General features: G+C 37.7%; 1 protein-coding gene across 2 annotated transcripts in view; it reads right to left on the bottom strand.

Moving 5' to 3' along the window:
* The window catches only part of LOC127574050 (coiled-coil domain-containing protein 102A-like), a 354834-nt gene extending 336439 nt beyond the window's left edge, over positions 1 to 18395 (bottom strand). Inside the window, exon 1 of one of the 2 annotated variants that reach the window (XM_052022652.1) lies at positions 18293 to 18395. The gene's annotated coding sequence lies outside the window, so the exon portion shown is untranslated. Of the gene's footprint in view, positions 1 to 18269 lie in introns of both variants that reach the window. The other variant, XM_052022651.1, reaches the window with a different exon arrangement.
* Between the last annotated feature and the right edge of the window lie 2367 nt (positions 18396 to 20762).

Raw genomic sequence — 20762 nt, 5'->3', positions numbered from 1 at the left:
CATCAATGCACTTCGTACTAACTCAATGTAACTGCACTGTGTAATGAATTGACCTGTATGATCGGTTTGTAAGACAAGCTTTTCACTGTACCTCGGTACAAGTGACAATAATAAACCAATACCAATACCAACCCCCACTACTGACCTGACTGCCTCCTATTGACCCCTGACTCTAACCCCCAATCTGAACCAAACCTTTTACACACTCTCAAAAATGTCTTTAACCCTCCGGTGCTCTCTCTATTCCATTGTTAAACTCTGCTAATCTTTAATCCCTCCTATCTGTAATGTACAGCTGATCTCCTCTGCAAAAATGGTCTATTCTATTGAGTGCAACACCTTGGGCCTTGAGAACAAAACAATTTTGCTGGTCTTCTCTAAAATTGGAGCTGGAACCCCTTGCAATGTCATTTTAAAGCACCTTTACAGACAGCATACAATTTCCAGCAGCCAATTCATAACTCAATACTTACTAATAACTTTCTCAAACTACTGACATGAGTCATCTGCTTTACAATTTCTGCTCTATTTTTATACTGTTCTCCTATTATTTATGGATGAAGTAAGACATCTATCAGAATGACTGCAAAATAAGAATATTTAGAACAAAAACAGATCATTTACTCATGTAAAGAACAAAACCAATGCATTACATAGATCCTTACTCTGCTGTAAATTCTTCCCAACATTATTCCTTAAGATAGAAAAATCAAAACTTAGGAATATACTATACATGAAATGTTTCCACAACCTCCAAAGGCAATTAAATGACACCCCTGAATCTTAATTCAGAATCTTATAAAGCGCACAATTCTAACCAATTCACTTCCACAGATGATTCATCCATTCTTTTGGCAACACATGAGTTACTATGTTCCATGGACAAATTAATTATCTATACCTTCCTTCATGTTTAATCTCTTCAAACAAATACATTTGACCAAGTTATTGCTTTTTTTGAAAGTCTGTTCTGCATACTCTATAACTTTATGATGGAATATTTTCTCTAATCTGTAGCCTTGCTTGAAGTTATCCCTTTAGCCTCCAGACCAGACAATGTGAGACATAATCTTAAACATGCAACACAACTTTTATTTATATAACTCATTAAATGAAGTAAAAAATAAGCAAAGTGTTCCACAGAAGCATTATCAAGCTGCTCCTCATAAAGATCATGGGCATACTGAAAATGTCACATACAGCACTGCTACATTAAAAGTGTCATAGATCTCATTTTGATGACGTTAATGTTAATATTACCAAAAACTCAGTCAAAGAAGTATGTTTAAAGGACTGTCTTAAAGATGAAAAGAGAGGTAGAAAAGAGGTGAAGTTTAGGGAGGAAAGACCAGAGGTTTAGAGGTTAAATGCAAAGCAATAATGGTGTAGTAATCAAATTTCATGATGCTCAAGAAGCCAGAATGAGACTGGCACAGATATCACAGAAGTTAGAAGTTATAGAGATGAAGAAAGGCAAGACCAGTTGGGGATCTGAATCAGAAACATGCATTATCACTGACTTATAAATGGAACATAGAACATTGCAGCACAGTACAGTCCCTTCGGTCCACAATGTTGTGCCAACATTTTATCCTGCTCTAAGGTTTATCTAAACCTCCCCTCCCACATAGCCCTCCATTTCTCTTTCATTCATGTGTCTATCTAAGAGTCTCTTAAATGTCCCTAATGTATCTTCCTCCACAACCTCTGCCGGCAGTACGATCCATGCACCCACCACTCTCTGTGTAAAAAACTCACCCCTGACATCCCCCTTATACCTTCCTCCAATCACCTTAAAATTATGTCCCCTCATGTTAGCCATTGTCACACTGGGAAAAAGATCTCTGACTGTCCACTCGATCTATGCCTCTTATCATCTTGTACATCTCTATCAAGTCCCCTCTCATCCTCCTTCTCTCCAAAGAGAAAAGCCCTAGCTCATTCAACCATGTTTCATAGCCATTTGTTACTCACTAGTGTTGTGTGCAGACCCCTCAAAACTCGTTCTATAATCAGTCAGGATGCCCAGCTCCAGGCTGGTACTTGCTGCTTCCTTCAGAAGGATTTCTGAGGTGTCATTTTCAATGGATTACAAAGCTGAGAAGGTACTTGAGAAATAAAATGACCAAAGGCTAACATGGTATGAAAGGCTCCACTGTAGCAGATGGTAAGTATCTCTGAGCAAGTCAATGCTGTTATATTCTTTTCTCTGATTTGTGAAGTGATGTATGTAGCAGAGTCGAAGGCCCAGAGCTCACGGTCTTGGAGTCATACTCTGGAAGTCTGGAAGAACCTCTCCTGACTGTCCACTCGATCAATGCCTCTTATCATCCTGTACACCTCTATCAAGTCACCTCTCATCCTCCTTCTCTCCAAAAGGAAAAGCCCTAGCTCACTCAACCTATCCTCATAAGGCATGCTTTCCAAAACAGGCAGCATCCTGGTAAATCTCCTCTGCACCCTCTATAAAGCTCCCACATCCTTCCTATAATGAGGTGACCAGAACTGAACACAATAGTCCAAGTGATGGCAACTAACCAGAGTTCTATAGAACTGCAACATTACCTCGCAGTTCTTGAACTCAGTACCCCAACTAATGAAGGCTAACACACCATACACCTTCCTAACAACCCTATTGACCTGCGTGGCAACATTGAGGGATCTATGGACACGGACCCCAAGATCCCTCGGTTTCTCCACACTGCTAACAGTCCTGCCATTAACCTTGTATTCTGCCTTCAAATTCGATCTCCCGAAGTGTATCACTTCACACTTTTCTGGGTTGAACTCCATCTGCCACTTCTCAGCCCAGGTCTGCATTCTATCAATATCCTGTTGTAATCTACAGCAACTTTCTACACTATCTACAATGCCACCAACCTTGGTATCATCAGCAAGACTTACTAACCCACCTTTCCACATTCTCATCCAAGTCATTTATAGTCATTTATGAAAATAGCAGGGGTCCCAGAACAGATCCCGGCAGAACACCACTGGTCACCAACCTCCAGGCAGAATACCCTCCATCTACCACCACCCTCTGTCTTCTATGAGTGAGCCAATTCTGAATCCACACAGCCAAGTTTCCCTGGCTCCCATGCCTCCTGACTTTCTGAATGAGCCTTCCATGAGGAACCTTATCAAACGCCTTACTATAATCCATGTACACCACATCCACTGCTTTACCTTCATCAATGTGCTTTGTCACATCCTCAAAGAATCCAATCAGGCTCATGAGGCATGACCTGCCCCTCACAAAGCCATGCTGACTGTCCCTAATCACCCTATACTTCTTCAAATGCCCATAAATTCTGTCTCTAAGAATCTTCTCCTGTAATTTGACCACCACTGAACTAAGACTCACTGGTCTGTAATTCCCAGGGTTATCCCTACTCTCTTTCTTAAATAAAGGAACAACATTTGCCACCCTCCAATCATCTGGCACTACTCCTGTGGCCAGTGAGGACACAAAGATCATCACCAAAGGCACAACAACCTCTTCCCTTGCTTCCTGTAATAACCATGGATATATCCCATCCGGCCCCAGTGACTTATCTTCCCTAATGTTTTTCAAAAGTTCCAGCACATCTTTTTTCCTCACGTCGACATGCCCTAGCGTATCAGCCTGTTGTACGCCATCCTCACAAATGTCAAGGTCTCTCTCTCTGGTGAATACTTAAGCAAAGTATTCATTAAGGACCTCCCCTATCTCTTCCGACTCCAGGTACATGTTTCCTCTTTTATCCCTGATTGGTCCTACCTTCACTCTAGTCATCCTCCTACTCTTAACATAAGTGTAGAACACCTTGGGGTTTTCCTTGATCCTACTCGCCAAGGACTTCTCATGACCCCTTCTAGCTCTCCTAAGTCCATTCTTAAGCTCCCTCCGGCTACCTTGTAACTCTCCAGAGCCCTGTCTGATCCATGCTTTCTAAACCTCAGGTAAGCTTCCTTCTTCCTCTTGACAAGATATTCTACATCTCTTGTCAACCACGGTTCCTTCACTCTACCATCCTTACCCTGCCTCAATGGGACAAACCTATAAATCGTGAAATTTGTTGTTTTGCGGCAGCAGTACAGTACAGAGACATAAAATTTCTAAAAATTACAAAATAAATAAATAGTGTAAAAAAAAGGAATAATGAAGTAGTGTTCATGGGTTCATAGGCCATTCAGAAATCTGATAGTGGAGTCTTTTGGTGGTGCTGTATGAAGTAAGTCGTATCTTGGCTTTGCTCCACTTACCTTTTAACTCCTTATGCACCACCCTTTACTAAGACTTTTATAATACTTTTACAAGATTGATTTTGACTTCTAAGTGTCAGAATGAATACCAGAGCTAAGGCTGGAGCTGACAGCAAGGGTAATGGAGACCCTCAACTCACTTTGGAAGCTATCTCTAAACTGGATAAAAAGCTTGACTAGAGATTTGCCACTTTGGAAATGCTGTTAAAAGATATGGAAGGCAGGCAGACCACACTTATACAGGAGAGTGTTAAACAACAGCAATTAATTGCTGAACTGGATCAAGCTGGCAAAGAGAGAGATCGTAGGCTGGATTTGCTGGTAAAAGATTTAATGGTGACCAAAGACTGGAACAGCAAAGACAGAGGATTATTGATTTAGAAAGCCGCAGTCGGAGGAATAATGTGAGGATTATTAGCCTCTCCGAGAACGCCAAATCCGGTAATCCCATTGAATTCTTTTCTAAACTTCTGAAGGATGTGTTTGGCCCTTAAGTTTTTTCTACAAGCCCTAAACTTGATTGTGCCCACCGAGCATTAAGACCAAAACCTCCGGCAGAGCAAAAATCACGGCCAGTAATATTGAGATTTCATTATGTCAGTCCCAAAGAGCATTTGATTCGAATTGTTCGTCATCAAGGAATGATTCAATATAAAGAATGGAAGTTTCATCTGGTTGAAGATTACACCCCAGGAGTTATGAAAGAGAGACTGCTTTGCAAACCGATTATGTCGCGGCTTTCTCAAGAGAATTAACAACCTGCATTATTGTTTCCAGCCCATCTGAGAATTTCACTTCCCGACAAATCACGCTGGTACTTTAATTCCATTAAAGAAGCCGAAGATTTCCTCCAAGGTTAACTTTTTGTCTCCAGATGGTCAAGAAATGTGCTTTTCTTTGACTTTATACTTAATTGGTCTACTAAGCAAAGAGTAACTTACAGGTTTAAACATTTTTTATGCCCGGAGATATTTTCCTGCCCTTTGTTAATTTTTTCGTGTTTGGTTTTGGAACATGGATACTTACCATGTTTTAATTTAATTTTTTTTCTCTCGTTATTACTTTACTTTAACATTTTTAATGTTCTGTTTGGGTATAATTAAGAATTTAACTGAGTCACTGATTGCCTTTTTCTCTTTGGAATTAAAATAAGACTGTATTTTTTGCAAGTCTGTTTATAATTTGAAAAATTGTTTTGGCTAATCTTTCTTTTTTTATTTAGTCTATGGATGGTGCCTTGCATTCTTTTAAATTTGGAGACATGTCACCAAAAGGTTGGGGTTAAACAATAGTGGGTAGCATTCTAGCTGTCTATTGGCCAGTTTTTGGGCTTTGTTGGGTGGGGGGGTGGGGCTGTTTTTAGGTTAGTTGTTTTTTTTTCCTCTGGACTGATAAACTGCAAATATGTCTGAACCGTCATCATATCCAGCTCCTCTCTGAACTTTTTTTCCTCTTCCTGTTAATGAATCTCCTTAGCAACAAGGTTAACCCTTTACATATCATATTTTTTTTAGTCTATTAAAATGGATAAGATCATTAATTTTGTCACATGGAATACAAACAACTTTAATAATCCAATTAAGCATAAGAAGATCTTTAAAGTTTTTCATAGACTGAATGCTCAGATTATTTTTGCGCAGGAGACTCATGTCAGGAAAGAGGATAATCAGTGCTTTTTTAGATTTTGGAGAGGTCAACAGTTTCATTCTAATTCACAAGCAAAGGTGAAAGGAGTCTCTATTTTTATGGACTCCTCAATTTCATTTGTTCATCATGAGACAACTTCAGACCCGAATGGTAGATTTTTAATAATTACTGGCTTTCTTCATAACAAAAAAGTTGTTATGGTTAATGTTTATGCACCTAATGTGGATCATCCTGAGTTTTTTAAACATTTATTTGCATCTTTTCCTAATTTAAACAAATATACATTGATTATGGGTGGAGACTTTAATTGTTGTCTAAACCCTTCATAGATAGATCGGTGTCGAATCTTGCACTTCCTAACAAATCTGCTGTTTTTATCAACTCCTTTTTAGCTGATTCCGGAATTTTAGAAGTTTGGAGATTTCTACACCCAAATGATAAAGAGTTTTCATTCTTTTCTCATGTTTATCACAATTACTCTAGGATTGATTACTTTTTTCTTGATGCACGATTAGTTCCACTTGTTACTGACTGTAAGTACGATGCAATTGCCATTTCCGATCATGCGCCATTGAAATTATCAATTAAATTAGTGGACGTATCCTCTGGTGCTAGACAATGGCGACTCAAATCCTTCTTTATTGCAAGATTTAGACTTTGTCCATTTTATTAAAGAACAGATTTCCTTTTTCTTCTCAACTAATTTTACTGAAGAAATTTCCAGTGGGATAATATGGGATACTTTTAAAGCTTATATCCGTGGCCAAATTATTTCATACTCTGCTGGACTGAAAAAACAAACTAATAATGAATCACGTATATTGGCTGATAAGATTAAAGAAATCGATAAAAAATACTCTGATGCTCCTAGTTTGGAGCTCTATAAAATGAGAACAGAACTTCAGTTAAAACACAGTTTATTATTAACATCTCCAACTGAAAATCAATGACTCAAAACCAAAAGTCAGTTTTATACACATGGTGATAAATCTGATAAGTTGTTGGCCAACCAACTGAAAGCTGTTTCAACTAAACGTCAGATTATTAAAGTTCGTAAACAAGATGGTAACTACATGGTAGACCATGATCAAATTAACAAATATTTTCAAGAATTTTATACTTCTTTATATCAATCAGAATCTCCTGAGGATTCTACATCAATGCATGAATTTTTAAGGAATTTGAAGACTGCTAAATTATCACTTAATGAACATTTAATATTATATGCACCCATTTCGGAGGAAGAAATAAAGAAAGTAATTTCTTCAATGAATTCGGGTAAAACACCCAGTCCTGAAGGGTATACAGTTGAATTTTTTAAATCCTTTTCTGACCTTCTCTCTCCCTGGTTAGGTAAAATTTTTAAAGATGCCCTATCAGTGGGTAAATTACCACAATCTTTTCATGAAGCAACTATTTCTTTAATTCTTAAAAAGGATAAGGATCCCACTGAATGTGCATCTTATAGACCTATTTCTTTATTGAATGTGGATTCTAAAATATTTTCCAAAATATTGGCTTCTAGACTAGAAAAGGTACTTCCACAAATTATTTCTGATGACCAGACAGGATTCATTAAGAATCGTTATTTGCATTTTAATATTAGGAGGTTAATGAATATTATATATACCCCTTCATCTGTAATTCCAGAATGTGTTATTTCGTTAGATGCCGAGAAGGCATTTGATAGAGTCGAATGGGAATATTTATTTAACACGCTTGAGAAACTGAATTTTAGTTCAAATTTCATATCCGCGATCAAATTGATTTACCACACACCTATGGCTTCAATACTTACTAATAATCAGAGATCCCCCTTGTTCAGGCTTTTTCGAGGCGCTAGACAAGGTTGCCCTCTGAGTCCTTTATTATTTAATATTGCTTTGGAACCTTTGGCAATTGCCATTCAGGATTCTTCTAACATATTTGGTATTACTCGTGGAAAGGGGACTCATAAGATATCTCTTTATGCAGATGACCTGTTACTTTATATCTCTAACCCGGAGAAATCTATCCCTGCAGTATTATCACTACTTGCTCAGTTTAGTGTTTTCTCCGGTTATAGATTAAATCTTAATAAGAGTGAAATTTTCCCATTAAACATGCAAGTCCCAATTTATAGGCAATTACCATTTAGATTAGTGACTGATTATTTTTCGTACCTGGGCATTAACATTACCAAGAAACACAAGGACTTATTTAAAGTGAACTTTTTACCTTTAATTAATTACGTTAAACAATTATTTACTAAATGGTCCCCATTCTCTTTATCATCGATTGGCCGAATTAATGCAGTTAAGAAGAATATTTTACCAAAATTTTTGTATCTATTTCAGGCAATTCCAACTTTTATTTCAAAATCCTTTATCAACACTATTGATTCCAAAATTCTTTCATATATATGGCAGAATAAAAACCCAAGGTTAAGTAAGAAATATTTACAAAGATTAAAAAAGAATGGTGGTATGGCTTTGCCTAATTTTAGATTTTACTACTGGGCGATTAATATTAGATACTTAATTTTCTGGGCACAAGATTTAGATGCAATTCATTGTCCTTGTTGGGTACACCTTGAGTGTGAATTAGTGCAAGGATTTTCATTAGTTTCTATTTTAGGAGCTTCACGCCCTTATGCACTTACTAAATTGAGTAAACAAGAGACTAATCCAATAGTTAAACATACAATATGGATATGGTTTCAATTTCGTAAATTTTTTGGATTGAATAAATTTAGTTTATCAAGTCCTATTCAATCTAGTTTTTTCTTTCAACCATCTAGAATTGATTCAGCCTTTTCCTTATGGAAAATGAAGGGAATAACATGTTTTCGAGATTTATTCATTGATAACTGTTTTTTATCTTTTGAACAGTTGTCTAATAAATATAATCTGCCTAGATCACATTTTTTTCGATATTTACAGATCAGAAATTTTTTAAAAGTTACTTTACCTTCTTTTCCGACATCATATAAAATTGAAATTATGGAAAAAATTTTAGGTTTTATTCCTTATCAGAAGGGCCTGATAGCAAATAATTTATGATTGGATTATGAAAATACGTTCAGAGGAACTTGATAAAATTAAGAATGAATGGGAAAGAGAACTCCAGATACTTTTACCTACAGAGACATGGAAGAAAATTCTTCAATTAGTTAATACATCTTCTATGTGTGCTAGACACTCTTTCATACAGTTTAAGGTGGTTCACAGGACCCATATGTCTAAGGACAAGTTAGCCCATTTTTATCATCATATAAATCCTATATGTGACAGATGTAATTTGAAGGTGGCTTCCCTGACACATATGTTTTGGTCCTGTCCCCTTTTGGAAAAATATTGGAAAGACATTTTTAACATTATTTCATCTGTATTGAACATTGATTTACAACCTCATCCTATTACTGCAATTTTTGGGTTACCAATGATGGAATCTCGCCACTTATCTACTTCTGCTTGTCATATGATCGCCTTTGTCACATCAATGGCCAAGCGATCCATTTTGTTCAAATGAAAGGATCCAATACCTCCCACCACTTTTCAGTGGTTTTCTCAAACTATAGCATGTTTAAACTTAGAAAAAATTAGGAGTGGTACTGTTGATCCTTCGCTTAAATTTGAGGAAGTTTGGAGTCCATTTATTCAATATTTCCATATGATATAAGCTGACCTTTTTCAGATCCCTTTCAATATTTTGAAGTTTTTGTTTTTTTGGTTTATTATCATTTTTTTTTTGATTTGGGGGTTCTTCTGTCATACAATTAAATTTCATTTCTTTTCAATCTTTCCTTTCGTATTTGTTCACTTAATAAGAAAAGGGGAGGTCTAGATTACTTTTTTTTACTCCTTGTGATTATATATATTAACTGTTATGATTGCTATCCTGATCTCTTTGCATCATATGTATAATTACTAATGTTAGATATATTATTTTGTACTAATTTGAAAATTAATAAAAAGATTGAAAAAGAAAGAAAACTGATAGCGGAGGGGAAGAAGCTGTTTCTAAATCACTGAATGTGGGTCTTCAGCTCCTGTACCTCCTCCCTAATGGTTGTAACAAAAAGAGGGCATGTCCCAGATGGTGAGGGTCCTTAGTGATGGATGCCGTCTTCCTGAGGCACTGCCTCTTGAAGATGTCCTCGATGGTGGGGAGAGTTGTACCCATGATGGAGCTGGCTGAGTCTACAACCCTCTGCAGCTTCTTTCAATCCTGCACATTGGAGCCTCCATACCAGGCAGTGATGCAACCAGTCAGAATGCCCTCCACCATACATTTATAGAAATTTGCAAGAGTCTTTGGTGAAATGCCAAATCTCCTCAAACTCCTAATGAAGTAGAGCTGCTAGTGTGCCTTCTTCATGACTGCATCAATGTGTTGGGCCCAGGATAGATCCTCCGAGATGTTGAAGCGCAGGAACTTGAAGCTACTTACCCTTTCCAACACTGACCCCCTCAATAAGGACTGGTGTGTGTTCTTCTGACTTCCCCTTCCTGAAGTCCACAATCAATTCCTTGGTCTTGCTGACATTGAGTGCGCAGTTGTTGTTGCGACATTACTCAACCAGCCAACCTGTCTCACTCTGAAATACCTCCTCATTGCCACCTGAGATTCTACCAACAATAGTAATATCATTGGCGAATTTATAGATGGTGTTTGAGCTGTGCTTGGCCACACTGTCATGAGTGTGGAGGGTGTAGAGCAGTGGGCTAAGCACACATCCTTGAGGTGCACATGTTGATTGTCAGCGAGGAGGAGATGTTGTTATAGATCCGCACTGACTGTGGTCTCACAAAAAGGAAGTCAAGGATCCAGTTGCAGAGGGAGGTACAGAGGCCCAGGTTTTGAAGCTTGTTGATTAATACTGAGGGGATGGTGGTGTTGAATGCCGAGCTGCAAACGATAAACAACAGCCTGATGTATGTTTTGCTGTTGTCTAGGTGCTCCAAAGCAGAGTGGAGAGCCAGTGAGATTGCATCCACTGTACACCTGTTGCGGCAGTAGGCAAATTACTGGCAATCTGAAAACAAGAATAAGCTTCAAGTGTGGGTAATGCTTAATAGAGAACAAGAATGGATCTTTAAGCACAGGGGTGACACGGGACTTTTTCTATGTTGTATCTCTCCATGACAATATGATTCCAATGTGACCTGGTACAAGTCAGAACATAGGCAACAGATTTTTGGATGATTTGGATAGAGAGCGATGGAGACTCACTGGGAAAGATTGGAATAGACAAAGCTAGAAGATGCAACAATGATGTAAAATCTGAAAGAAATATAAATTTTGAGTTTCTTATTAGTTTTTGTTTATTTTTCGTAACTTTTTGTTTGAGTACAGCAATAGTTAATTCTATAGACACAATGGTTGAGCTTAAACCTCAAATGCAACATACACCACTGCAGAACACATCACATTTTTCAGCTCATCTGTTGCTTTTGATTATCTATCCTAATCCCTCTTGAGGTAGTTCAATGTCAACTTTTATTTGATAGCGCTCCTGTGAAACACTTTGAACTATTTTGTGATGGTAAAGCTGATATATTATGGATGTTGATTAATGTTACTGTTGATGGATACATTGATGTTGACTGTTAACAGAAGGTATATTGGAACATGTTTTATACATCCTGCACTTGGTCCTAATGCATTTATAGAAAAAGAAACGGATGCATGTTTGACACAATTGGCATCCAGTTATGTTTGGAGAAAACAGAAGTCATATTCAAGCTACCCTCATGAAACATTTATTTGCCTCTAAAAAATAAAGGCCAAATAAAGAAAGTCCAGACATGGGGTTTCTCTTGTTCTTCAGCAGCCAATTAGTCTTCCAATCGTTCTGGCTAAAACATATTATTAAGTATGACATAAAAAGTAAAACTGAATGCAGCAGTGCATTCAGTAACAACAGACATTTCAAAATAAAATGTTCTGAGATTGAAGCACAAAAAAATAGAGCAACAGGATATGTGTGGAGATTTTCAACTACTGGCTGTCAATTTCTCAGCTGTCAGTTTAAAGTCTGGTGGGAACCTTGCCCAGCCACTTTTTTTATCAAAATCATCCTTTACTCAGACCTTCAAATTAGAGCTTATCACTCCATCCCAAAACTAACATAAGGTTGTTAAATTATTCAGTCAGGTTATAGGTCTCCTTTACAATCTGACTGCAATTTTCAAGAGATTCAGGTGGAACATTTATACAGTCTACATTTCCTCCAGTGAGTGAGAGGATTTACTGGTGATCTGGCAGGGACCAATTGAGGCCTCTTGGAAGAAGTAATGCTCTTGCTGCCATACAGAAACCTTCTGGCCTGCCACTAGCCCTTTATTGTGGCGCCCAATATCCATGCTCCCACCCAACTATCACTCTACAAAGTGACATACCTACTGTCCACTGCATACTGGACTCCTGCTACATGTGGCATCCAAGACAAATTAGTAATGCAGTCCAAACTTCAAAGTAGTTTAGGAATCCTGATGATCTAATCAGGAGACACAATGACTGCATCATTTGCTTGTATATCTGCTCAGCTGTCAAATTAAAAATCTCTCCCAATATATAGGAATGACAACAGTTTTCCAATTGATGCAAAATAGCTTCTGTATTTGTGGAGGACTGTAGATACGCTTGTTATTTTGATGGACCATTGTTCTACATCAAAATTCTAAATTAAATCCTTTATTTACCCTTCTCAACCACTTACCTGCATTTTTTTTCAAACTGAAAATTTAGTTTTCTTAAATAAAGGCAAATCAGCCTTGAAATTCGATCATCTAATGCTGCAAAATTTTAAAGCACACCCCTTTTTCTCAACACCTATGTACAGTTCACTTAAGTAAATAAAGATTTGAGAATCTAGTGTCATTTAAGTTCAACATAAATAAATATAAATGAACTTTTCTCGGTGACATGCAATAATGACCATTTCCGGGTTGCTTCATGTCACTTCAGAAATTCAACCCAGCACTTTCTGAAGTGAGGTGCACTTGCATGAGTGACCCATTTCCAAATGACATTAATCTTTGTGTAATTGCATTTCTTAGGTGAGATTCAGTAATGTTTTTCCAAAACCCACCTGTTATTTGTCAAGCACAAACCTGTCAGGATCTAATGCAGTTCGCTCTGCTGCTCTGTAATTAAAAAAAACACTTACACTCTTGTTCATAACCTCCGCACACTGCTGCAGAATACTCTGAAAGCTGCCTGTTCCTTCTAAAAACTATTCCTAATCATCATTGAGACTTCGACTGAGGTCCATTGCCATTTCTGAACAGAAACTCCAAACAGTGAATGCACGAGTGAAGATGGACAACAGAAGGGCTACAAGCATAGACAGATACCTTAAAGACAAAAGAGACTGCAGATTCTGGAATATGGAACAAAAGCAGGATGTTGGAAGAACGTAGCAGGTTAGGCAGCATCTGTCAAGGAAAAAGGTGTATGCAGGGTCATGACCCAAAATGTTGACGTACACCTTTTGCCTCCAGGGATGCTGCCTGACCCGCTAAGTTCTTCCAACGTTCTGTAGTTTTGGACAGATGCCTTGAGGGAGGAGGTATCGAGGGGCCTACAACCTTATGCAGCCTCAGCTCTAGTCTCATACCAATCTACGGACTGCTCTGCCAGTTGAGGTCAAAAATCACTGCCACACTCAAACTCCTGACCTCAGGAACTTTCCAAACAACTGAGGCTGGTCCATGTAATATCTTCCTATTTGCTGCTCACTGCAGCCTAACTAGGTTCACTGATACTCTACAACCCAATTTTTCTAAAATTTGGCCTGGTGCATAAATAGCATTCAGCAATGTATGGATGATCTTAATTCACTTGGAACAACTTATGCAACCTTGCAGTAAAAACTAGGTTAATGATTAAATGAGAGATCTAGTCCATGTGTTGTAAGTCTGGATACTTTCCAAATACTAGGTGTTTATAAAGTACCAAAAACGAATACTTTTTTTTACACATACTATGGTACTGTCAAAATCTCTAGCCAATTGGTGAAATAGCAGCCAGTCATATACTCAAAACAGATGGTATAGTCCAATAACGATCTTCAGATTTATACATTTGTGTTGCTGTTGGAACTTAACACATTAAAATGTTCTTGCACTGCTATTCTATCAAAATATGAGAAGCAAAATGTTTATATTCTGTTGGTATGGATGATCAAATTACAATAGTATTTATTCATAGGGTGAATGATGTCTTTGAGAAAATGTACTTGGATAGATCACCATGGGATAGTATGGGATTTTTCCATCTAATTTGATAAAGAATGAAAGACTTGCACTTCTATAATGCATTTCAGGATCACAGAAAAGTCCCAAAGTGCTTTACAGCAAATGTATTTTGTGTAGCCACTGCAAGAAACATCACAATCGATTTGCAGTTAGCAAGTTCCCACAATTGGCAATGTGATTATTACCAGATAATCTCTTTACACCATTGAATAAGGGATAAATATTTCAGTATATTATGAATAATTCCCCTGCTCTTCTTTAAAACAGAATCATAGGATCTTTTACAAGAACTTCATAGAGTGGTTGGGATCTCACTTTAACAACTTATCCAAAAGACTGCACCTCTAACAGAAGCAAGCCCAACTATCTACCTTTGACATTCAATAGCAGATCCCCACGATCACAATCCTGGAGGTCATCACAAATTCAACTTGACCAGCCACACAATACTGCGGCTACAAAAGGGGTCAGAAATTGGGTACTTGCAGTAAGAGAATTACTTTCACACACTCCTAGACCTTTCCATGTTCAGGATTGCGATGGATTATCCTCCACTTACTTGAAAGAGCACAGCTGCAACAACATGCAAGATCAGTATCACCCAGGACAAAAGTTGTAGCCACGGTGCAACAGTGGCAAGGTTGGTGAGTGGGATATCAATTAAGTACATCATGTGCTTTCCAGAAAACACAACAGTTACTTGCCCAGGCCATTCTGACAACATCTCCAAACCCACAATTCTACCACCAAGGATAAGGGCACCAGACCCACGGAAACATCACCACCTCAGATTCCCCTCCAAGCCGCACAGCACCCTGATTTGAGATCATATGACTGTTCTTTTATTTTTGCTGGGTCTAAATCCTGGAACTCTCTAACTAACAGCATTGTGAGATTACCTTCACAGAAGGAATGCAGCAGTTTAAGAAGGTTCAACTTCTCAAGGGAAAATAGGAATAAATACTGGTCTTTCCAGTGATGCCCAGATCCCAAAAAGTATAAAAAAAGGTAGTAAAGTATTCCTTTCGAAATGCATTGGAACGTCAACATAAACCTTGCACTGAAATGTCTGAAACAGGACCCAATTCCACACTTTCTGACTCAGCAGTGGGCGTGGTACCAACTGAGCCAAGGAGGACATGAAGCCATGTTGCCATGTAATATTCCCCAGAGGGAAAAATGTATCTTATGTGCATAAGTTTAGGATTCAATCACCTTTCAAGAGAAAGCAATATAGTAAGAATTAAGTAGGTTGACACTGAGCCCTTGTTCCTGAGTGAATTATTTGATTTACAGATATTTAAATAAGTGTGCACAATGACTGAACATGATTGACATCTTGGCAAAATATAACAAAAATAACATCCATTTCTGAAAAAATGGCCAGGTCATGAATCCAGCAAATTCTCAAGATGGACCAGTAATCAAATGGGTAAAAGGATAAAATAAATATCCAACCAATTACTACTGCACATACCTTTCTTCTTAGGTATCCCTCAGGGTTGAGGATGATCTGTTTCCACTCACTCTGTGGATTCAGATGTGGCTGATGATGCTAATGTGGAATCCAGACTCAGTCACAGGTGGTGTAGGTGGTGCTTTATAGGGGTGGGTGAGTGAATTGATTGGATTATTGTCATTTCCTTTCAGTACCTGTGCATGGCATTCATATGCTCCTGACTGAGAGACCTGTGGTATTTGGTGCCTTCCCAGATGCTTCTCTGCCATATGGTGTGGTCTTGACCCAGGGATTCCCATGAGTTAATGAGGATGGTACATATTTTAAAGCAGACTTCAAAAAAGTCTTTGAAGCTTTTTTTTCTGTGCTTCAGGAAATCTCATGCTGTAACAGAGCTCAGATTAAATTCCTTTGGCAGTTTTGTGTCTTGAACCTTGATTTGGGAGAGGACACTGATGTTGATTTACTTATCATGCTAGCAACTTTGGAGAATTTTGTATTGGTGGAATCAATGGTACTTCTCTAGTGCTTTGAGATGTCTAATGTAAATTATCCACGTCTCCAAAGATTACTGAAGAATAAGATCACTGTTGCTCAGTAGACCATGAGCTTAGTCTTGGTCTTCATGTCTTTGTCTTTGAACGCTCTTTTTCTCAAGTGACTGAAGGCTATACTGACACACCAGACACAGTGGTGGACTTTGTCATCAGTGTCTGCCTTCAATGAGAGATAACACTTGGAAAAAAGGGTCCATCATGGATTGTAATTTTCAGGGGAGTGAGTCGTGCAGTGGGGAGAGACTGGTAGAGGATTTCTGTCTTCCGTCTGTTTAGTATAAGACCCATCTCCTTCAGAAGTTTTAATGAGGGAATCAATGATGATTTGGAACTCTGTCTCCAAGTTTGCATATACAAGTGCTGTGTGAGGATTATAACCGAACAACTGAGATTGGAAGTAACCTTAGTTCAGGAATAGAGGTGACAGAGGTTGAATATCTTCTTGATGCACTTGATGCTCCTGAAAATTAACTCAATTCTTTCAGGTAGCTTGTTGAGAAGTGAATTGAAATATTGCAGGAAAGAAAACTATGAAGAGGGTTGATATGACAGGGTAACTTCTCAATGGATACTTAACCAGCAGCATCTAGGTCTTGTTCTCATTTTAGTTATTTATTAAACTATCACAAATCATCTATGGGGGCTAATCCAAACATAAGTCAATCTCCAAACAGTGACTTTAATGTTTACAGGCATTTCAATGTCTACCCAATGAAATCTTACCACATCCTCATCAATTATTGGGTCTGCACAGAACCCCATTGAAAAACTAATTGCCCAACAGCATTTATTGTTAATCTTTCTCCTGCCTTAAAGTGACATTTTCTTTTGCAATCTTATTCCACTGGGGAATCAGCAGTCCTTTGACATTCTCCTGAAGATGTCATTTTATATGAAGAGAGTCATCATAATAACTAATGGTTAGCTAAACAATATGACCTGATATATCTTTTTCGTAACTTCCCACTGCCTTTTATTGCGATCAGTGACACAGTACAGAGCAGGTATCAAAACAAGGGCCTTCCTGCTATACATAAGTTGGTAAATAAAATGATGCATTATACAGAGAATAATCAGCAAAGTGCATATAAATATATTTTTCAACAATTGTGTAATTAAATAACAGGTCATGTCATGGTTGTAACTTTTAAGTGACAATACTCCCCCGTTCTTACCAAAGTTACATAAAGATACTTTCATTTTATCTTTTTTTATTGAATCACCAGATGAGGGCAGGAAAAGTTAATCAGTCTACATGCTTTCAATCCCTTTAGTTCGATCCAAACTTAGTCAAGCTTGAATTTGATCCAGGTTAATACTCAGAGCTCTTCTATCTCCCCTCCTCTAAATGACAATGTGAAAACCACATTCAGTTTCAACTGAAGCTTCTTTCCACGTTGTTAGTGGAAAATTTCAGCACCTCTTCAAGGCTAAACAAAAAAAATACATGTTTGCTCAACCTGCTGACACCAGCCAAATTTATGATAGTTTGAAACTGTTTTGGCATGTCATCCTCTAGCTCCTCAGTAGCCAGCAAATGCTTCTGTCTGATTCATTGAGGCACCTAATTTTAAAGTAGGAGGCCAAATTTAAATAAAAATGTAAATTTTACTAAAATATGACTTTGTTTGAAATAAAAGGGTTTAATCCTGAGGTGAACTGCTACAAAATAATCTATAAAATTTTTAAAAGTTCTTGTGTTAGAGATTTTGCACTTGCAAAAATGGTTGACACCAAAACAAAAACTAAGATGTTAAATAGAAAAGAGCAGATGTCAAATTAAGATGTAAAGAAGCATAAAGATATGAATGGCAAAAGCATGGCCATCAAAATACCTGTTAATATACAATTTACACAACAAAGTTTTAGTAGAGGAACGTTTTGGACATTTTCAGAACTCTAGTATATATGCATTTAACTGGGTAAAAGTATTCTGATCACAAAAATTAGACTTGTACAGTTAGTATTCTTACATTCATATAGGCTATTTAAGTTAGCCTCTACTTTTCAAGCAAATATCTAGTAAAAATTTAAAGCATTGAAATTTTTCCACAGAATAACTAGAAGCACTATGCATTGTTCAGATTATTGCCAGGAAAAGAAAATTCTTGTACATACCCCTTCTAAACTGCTTTACCTACCTCAAATCCTTTCGAAAGCAGTTGGTAACTAAGCATACTAATATATTTTCAAAACTGGCTCTTCTTAAACAGCAAAAGAAAACTGCAATAATTTGTTTCCCACTAGCTGCCCAGAACCGTCACATCTTCATACAGTCACTATGGAAAGAATGTTTTGCAGCTGTGGTTTCAGTTCAAAGAGTCTACAAAATAGAATGCAAATTCTCACATTCTGTAAATCCATCGAAAACGTCTCGTGAGAACTGTTGACACAGGCTCAGTGGTTCGAACTTTTCTTTCAGGGAAGACAGATCCACAGTCCACAAAGAAGGCTACATTCTACAAATAAATCCATAACCTTAAGAAACTAAATCCACTTCTACATTATTAACAGAAACTGCAGTGAGTTTCGGAGGTTAGGCTGAGGGCACCCAGTCTCTATAGACAATTTCTGTGTCATTATTTTGGAGATTTAATAATGAGTTACTGGAATAATAAAAAAAAACTGTTTAAATGGATACAAAATCAATTTACCCCTCCTCAATATGGCAGGGAAAGAAAAAAGCTATACAGATGACTTGACGTAATTGATTACAGATGTCTAATTAGACAGACCACATACAAAAAGCCAGTTATTTAAATAAACTAAACTACAGACAATTGTATTTAGTGGATGGTATAGTCAAACTGGAACACAGATGCTACATAAGAGAATCGCTGTAATATTTGGAATTTCTTTTTATTACCACTTTGTACCATGATTTAAACCCTGACATATACAGCAAGCTGCCTTTTACTAGATGATATATATTGTGTGACCAGCCAATTGGAAAAGCAACATACTTAATTTTAGAAATTATTTTGCCGTGATAAAACAAAATATTCCTAACAGTCATGTTATAAATGTTGCATTAGAAATTCTATTGCATGGAGTGACAGCTTTATGTCCAATTGAATTTCATCTGAATACTAGCTGCTCAGGGTGGTTGTGCAGTAGACTGTTTGTGTGTAGTGAACAGCCTAAAATCCAACCATCGCCCTTCTTGGCATGATATCCTTGCAGACAGAGAGGCTGGGTGCATATTGAGTGACACCAATTTGTGTGAAAAGAATGATCAATCCCACACTTGTGGTTTTTCTTACTACAGATACATTGTACATTAATGGCCAGGATCTCAACAGCAGTAGTGGACCTGAGCTGGTGGTTAAAGTCTGTTCCTTCACTACTTAACCTTAACCTACCTGGGCTACTGCTGGGGGTGTCTGGCTGTGAAGGTTCCAACAGGATGGATTGTTCTTTCTTATCATAGGTAAAGGTATTTTTTTTCTGGGGACCTTTACCACTATCATCAACACCCTAGTAGTTGTCTCATTAGCCATAAGAGGCATGTGACATCCTGGCCATACCTGCCACCTCCTCTATTCCAATCACTCAAAGGGAAATCTGTCCCAAAGTTGTTTCAGTTTAGGGAACCACCTCCTTAAGAGCTCCCATCATGGTGGGAATTTGAAGAGGCAAAATCAGTTTAAAATATCCCATAATCACGCAACTGCTACAGATCCACTGCGCAGAGTTGCTTCAACATGGAAATGCATTAAGAATGTCTAGGCCAAGTCTACAATCACATTTTTAACTTAAAGTATTCATTTTGCTCATTCTGTTCTTTGTTCACTGGAGAGAAAAGACACAAAAACACTAGAAAATAGGAACAGAGGTAGGCTACATGGCCCCTCAAGCCTGCCCATTCAATAGCCCTCAATTTCCCAATCTTTCAAAACTTTATCTACCTTCACTTTAAATACATCTGATGATCTAGCCTCTACAACCCTTTGGGGTAGAAAATTCCAGAGATTCACCACCCTCTGTGAAAAGAAATTTCTACACACCTCAGTTTAAAATGACCAGTCCCTTATCTTGTTACTATGTCCGCTCATTTGAAACTTTCCCACTCATGAAAAGGTCTCAACATCTATCCTGCCATGACTCTTCATGATCTTATGTATCTCAATAAGGTCACCCCTCACTCTTATAAAGACCAAAGAACACAGACCCAAACTGTTAAACCTCTCTTAATAGGGCAACCCTCTCATCCCAGGAATTAGCCTGGTGAATCCCTTTTGGACTGCCTCCAATGCCACTATGTCCTTTTTAGGTAAGGGTACCAAAACTGTGCACAGTACTTCAGGTGTGGCCTCACTTACACCCTGCATAATAGTAAGAAATCCTCCCTATTTTTAAGGATCAAACTCTTTGCAATGAAAACCAAAATGTTTTTTGCCTTCTTAACTGCTTTTTGGACCTGCTTGCTAACTCTTTGTGATTCATGCACTTGAACATCTATATCCCTCTCTACTTAACTTATTTGCAGTCTTTCTCTCCATTTAGATAATAACCCACCTTTTGATTCCACCTATCAAATTGCATGACCTCATAGTTTGTCACATTAAACTCCATTTGCCAATATATTGCTCAATCACTCAATCTATCTAT

Source organism: Pristis pectinata, chromosome 9 (assembly GCF_009764475.1).
Source record: "Pristis pectinata isolate sPriPec2 chromosome 9, sPriPec2.1.pri, whole genome shotgun sequence".
In the NCBI taxonomy this organism is placed as follows: Eukaryota; Metazoa; Chordata; class Chondrichthyes; order Rhinopristiformes; family Pristidae; genus Pristis; species Pristis pectinata.
Note: the sequence above shows the minus strand (reverse complement) of the source record. Positions and strands in the feature narration are given on the sequence as shown.